Consider the following 5,775-nt stretch of genomic DNA (forward strand, 5'->3'; position numbering starts at 1 on the left):
TATTGTTGCTGCCGCCATGTTGTGAAGGCGCTGTGTGTTTCGTTGTGAAAGCGAAACTACTTTGTTTGGTCTTCCAAAAATGGACACGACTAGAAATCAGTGGTTAAGTTGTATTTACAACACTGTTCCAGAACAGTTCAACCCAAATATTCCGATGTGTGCAGCGCATTTTATGGAGGACTGTTTCCTGATCCTGGTAGAGTAGACTACAATGCCGGCTGTTCTGACTCACAGACTGTAAGCACGTTTTCTTTTAAAGGATTTGCCACTGATGATTCAAACGCGGGTTTTGGGCAGTGTGGATTAACGTTAGCACTTGTTGTTTGTCATTTCTCCGATCACAAATGCAGACATGGTTTTATGTTTACGCGGCGCGATGCAACGCAACGTGTAAAAAGACAGTATAAGTCATTATAATCAGTAATTATGTCCCCACTGGTTGCAACAAATGCCTCGTTTGTAATGGGTTTTAATGTTTTTGTCTCGCTGCTCCTGCCGGACAGGGCATCACAGTATGGTAAGGGGCGTAACATTTCCGTCACACGCTTGAGGTATTCGGCCAATCACAACGCACTGGATAGCTGGCCAATCACAGCACACCTTGCTTTTCAGACCGATGAGCTTTGTAAAAATCGACGTGTTTCAGAAAGGCGGGGCATAGAGGAGAAACAGTATGTGGAAAATAATGTTTTTTTTTAACCTTAAACCGCATAAACATATTTCATTACACCAAATACACAAAATAATGTTCTTTTTAGCAACATCATATGACCCCTTTAAGCAGCGCAACTTGAACATCAAATCAGCATATTAGAATGATTTCTGAAGGATCGTGTGACACTGAAGATTTAGCTCTGCCTTTACAGGAATAAATGTCAATATACTTTATTTTTTAATTAATTCCTTTAATTAATTCATGTCTCTCTGTGTCATATTCTTTTCCAGGAGTGGTATGACACGCAGAAGCCCATGTATTCTGGTTGTCTAGGCCTTGCAGAATTACGCCAGGAAGTACTCCATTACCATTGACCCTGCTTGGCTTTAATTATGAGGTATCCTCTGCTGCAGCTGTTCTAAGGCTGAAAGTACTTTCATTAGATAAAAAAAGAGATGATTTGAGAGCTACAATTTGTTCTTTATTACTTTAGGTTCTGTCATTTGACACCTCCGATTCATCTCCTGAAGATGGACTCTACATTCATGGCCTTTTCTGGATGGAGCTCGGTGGGATAGAAAAATGCAAGAGTACCTTCCACGGCAGGAAGACACTGGAAATAATATAATCATTTCTAAGCTATAATTTTTTTTCATTAAATATGTTCTTCCTTGCAGTGGAGTGTTGGCTGAACAGTATCCCAAAGTTTTATTTGATGCAGTCCCTATCATCTGGATCAAACCAAGTAGGATTATAAATGTTGTCATGATTATTCATTACATCCATATTTATCACGTAATGTGTTTGTAGCTTGCTCAGCAACCTCTCCAAACCTGTCTTTAGCGGACAAGAGGAGCATGGAACAGCCCCACAGCATCTATGCGTGTCCCCTCTACAAGACTAGTGAGCGTAAAGGTACACTGTCCACCACTGGCCATTCAACCAACTTTGGAGCTCCAGACAGGTGAAAAATATTTTTCAGTATAGAAGTTGATCTACAGAGCACTTTCAGTCAAGTAATATTAATATATTTGTTGTAGTCTACTTTCCATTACTGAAACATAATGGACACATTGCATTAAAGGGTTGTTTTGCCACTCAAATCTGCTGTGACTATTTCAACTAAATGCATCTTTCACAAGGATATTTTAATAACATTTGTTTGGATATATTTAATGCATAATTATAACACTTTTTAGTGTTTTTTTTTGTAAAAACAAATCAGTAGAAAGATTGGGAATATATTAAATTCTTGTTTTTAAGTACAAAGGAATATTCTTCTGTTTTTTTTCCCCCATTGTGATTTAATAATTCATACATCAGAGTGTTAATGTGTGTCTCTACTGGGATTGCTTTATTTAATCAATGCACAGCTTCCTGTTTCCTGTGTGTAGAGTATGTGTTTTGTACTGTCCACTGTGAATTTCAAGATGGTTTAATTCAAACAGTCATCTGAATACAAGAGAAATTGTGGCTCATTGCAAGTGTTCCTAAGAACACAAATGCCAAGAACATTAACTCTCAGGTCAGCTGTCTGGTGGGCTAGAAATGCAAGACCAGGTGTTGGCTGGCTGGCCCAGGCCCCATGTGCATGTATTTTTAACCATGCACAGATATAAATAGTTTTAAGAGTGTAAAGCGACCAAAAACACAAAACAGCACAGATACAACTGCCACGACTGTTTTCCACATTTCCCATTGCCTCAGGTAGAAGAACCCTTTGCCTTTGAATTAAGCATATGTAAACAGATTATTCCTCCCGGAAAATAGATTGCATGGGATGTGTTGCATGCTTACAAAACATTCTTAAAGTAAATGGAAAGTCGTTTAAAGGATGACATTACCAAAGCTGCTAATTATGATATAGGCTCTTTTTACATTCATTCTAAATATGAATTTGAAATTTCAATCCAACAACAAGACAGTTTTAAGTGCCGGTTACAACCTTTTGTAATTCAAGCCAGATCAGTAGAAACTAGAGCAGCTATTTTCAGCTTTGGCTATTGGAAACCAAAGCTTGTATGCATATACAATACAGTCTGTTGCAAAAAAAAAAAACTTATAACATTGTCTTAAAGAGTTGAACTAGCATGATGCTTGTCATAATATACATGATATACTACTATGTGTTTTCCTACATTAGATTAGTCTGTTTATTGGCAAATCCTAAAAATCTTAGCTAGAGGATACAAATGTGGATAAAGATACTGATGACTAAAGTCACTTCACATTGTAAAGACACAGAAAATGCTATTTGCTGGTAAATCTTGTGGTTCTGATTACCAAATTAGAATTTGTTAGTGAAAGATGGAGGAATTGTATGATGCTGCGGAGGATGACTGGGATGATGATGAAGATGAGGCCACTCAGTACATGATTGAACAGAGTCTACAGGAGTACAGTATGCTTGTCATAATATACATGATATACTACTATGTGTTTTCCTACATTAGATTAGTCTGTTTATTGGCAAATCCTAAAAATCTTAGCTAGAGGATACAAATGTGGATAAAGATACTGATGACTAAAGTCAGAAAATGCTAAAGTCAGAAAAAGACACAGAAAATGCTATTTGCTGGTAAATCTTGTGGTTCTGATTACCAAATTAGAATTTGTTAGTGAAAGATGGAGGAATTGTATGATGCTGCGGAGGATGACTGGGATGATGATGAAGATGAGGCCACTCAGTACATGATTGAACAGAGTCTACAGGAGTACAGTAAACATACTGATTCAGCTACCAGGTATAGCGAAATCACGAAATCTCCACTTTTAATGCACTAATAGCATGTATGTGTCTAACATTTTGTTTTCATGTCCCTCAGCAGTGATCCATTAGACTGCATCGACCATGAGGAAATTTTCACCGCTATACAAGCTAGTAAGAACTAAATCCTTCAAAAATGTTCATCAGCATTTTCAGTAAGTGCTGTAGACGTTCTAGAGTCTTCATGATGCTCACTACATGTGTCATGTCAGGTAATGAGGACGCTCTGAAGGTCCTGGTGCAGCGTAAGGAGGCTCTGTCTAATGCAGACAGCAGGGGCTGGATCCATTTGCATGAGGCAGCGGTACAACACAAGAGGAGCATTCTGGAAATCACTTATGCAGGTCCACGAGATAAATATACTGTAGTTTATGGAAGCTTATTTTCCGCCACGGAAAAAAGTCAGAATTGCAAGATGTTTAGAATTCACAACTGCAAGGAAAAAAAGAGATTTGTATGGTGAGTCAGAAAGTCAGAATTGCGAGAGGTAAACTTAGAATTCCAAGAAAAAAAGTCAGAATTGTGAGATGTCAAGTCAGAATTTTATAACTCGTAATTCTGAGAGGGGGGAAAGTACAAATTGTGATATATAAACTATAAGTTAAATATAAAAATCTGAATTATGAGATATAATCTCACAAATGTGAGTGAAAAAAAGTTGCAGTTACCTTTTTTTATATATATTTTTTTTTCTGTGGAAATAAGCTTCTATAATAGTCACCTCACCAAACCCCAAAAAACATGTTAAGTCATTGCTTAATGAGAATTCCTCATTCAGCATCTCCTCAGGGGTCAGGGCAATGCCGTACTCTGAGGGGAGACTCCGCTGTTTCTCGCCATTGTCCACGGTCTCCGAGAGAATGCCACATTCCTGCTGCAGAACGGTTGTGACCCTGACTGCAAAAATGAGGATGATGATTCTGCATTGGTTGCAGGTGTGGAAGGCAGTGCTATTTTTAGCATACAGATTGCTTAGTAAGCGCACATTCCTTATTTAAGATTAGAACTGCAAGACTCTCTCTCTCTCTCTTTTTCAAAGATTTAAGTTGCATTTTTGTTTTAATTCATGTTATACTGATAAATGACATTTTGTGCTTCAGTCTATAGTGTATTCCTTAAGTTTAGTACCCAAGAAAAGAAACTTAAAGGGGTCATATGATGCGATTTCATTTTTTCCTTTCTCTTTGGAGTGTTACAAGCTCTTGGTGCATAAAGAAGATCTGTAAAGTTGTAAAGACTAAAGTCTCAAATCCAAAGAGATATTCTTTATAAAAGTTAAGAGTTAGCCACACCTACCTAAAACGGCTCGTTCGAACACGCCCCCACATATCTACCACACTATGTGGGAAGATTTGCATAACACCGCCCAAATGTTCACGCAAAAAAAGAAGGCGTAACTTCACAAAATAATGTTATTTTTAGCAGCATCATATGACCCCTTTAATCATTTACTAACACTATTAAATGTAATCTTTAGCCAATCTAAAAATACATTTCCATTTTTCAGACTGTAGCATAATATTGTGATGCCTAAATTCACTTGTAGCATTTAAAGCAGAAGTTCTCGACCAGGCGGCAGGGGCCATGGTGGCCTCAAGATGACTTCAAATGTTAATCGGGGCAGTCGTGGCCCAATGGTTAGAGAGTCGGACTTGTAGCCCAAAGGTTGTGGATTTGAGTCTCAGTACCGGCAGAAGTTGTTGGTAGGGTGAGTGAATGAACAGCGCTCTCTTCCTCCTTCAATACCCACTACTGAGGTGCGCTTGAACAAGACACCAAACCCCCAGTGCTTCCCGGGTGCTGCAGCAAAATGGCTGCCCACTACTCACTGCTGTGTGTGTGCACTTGGATGGGTGAGATGAAGAGCACAAATTCTGAGTATAGGACACCATACTTGGCCACACATCATGTCACTTTCACTTTCATTTGCACTTAAAAGAGGTGGTTGATTATGATTTCACTTTTTTAACTTTAGTTAGTGTGTAATGTTGCTGTTAGAGCATAAACAGCGTCTGCAAAGTTACGACACTCAAAGTTCAATGCAAAGGGAGATACTTTATTTTAAAGAAATTGCTGTTTAAAGGGTTAGTTCAGTCATTAATTACTCACCCTCATGTTGTTCCAAACCCGTAAGACCTCCGTTCATCTTCGGAACACAAATTAAGATATTTTTGATTAAATGTGAGAGCTCTCAGACCCTGCATATGTAACATAGACAGCAACTCAACTGAAATGTTCCCAGGCAGGGAAACGTAGTAAGGACATCGGTAAAACCGTCCATGTGACATCAGTGGCTCAACTTCAGTTTTGCGAAGCTACGAGAATACTTTTTGTGCGCAAAGAAAACAAAAAT

The 5,775-nt window shown here is 38.4% G+C and overlaps 1 pseudogene; it reads left to right on the forward strand.

The window, feature by feature from the left end:
- The first annotated feature begins 3,280 nt into the window (after positions 1-3,280).
- LOC107712668 (dynein heavy chain 12, axonemal-like) overlaps positions 3,281-5,775 on the forward strand; it is a 6,216-nt pseudogene continuing 3,721 nt past the window's right edge.

Source organism: Sinocyclocheilus rhinocerous, unplaced genomic scaffold, assembly GCF_001515625.1.
Source record: "Sinocyclocheilus rhinocerous isolate Xijiao unplaced genomic scaffold, SAMN03320098_v1.1 scaffold418, whole genome shotgun sequence".
Taxonomy (NCBI): Eukaryota; Metazoa; Chordata; class Actinopteri; order Cypriniformes; family Cyprinidae; genus Sinocyclocheilus; species Sinocyclocheilus rhinocerous.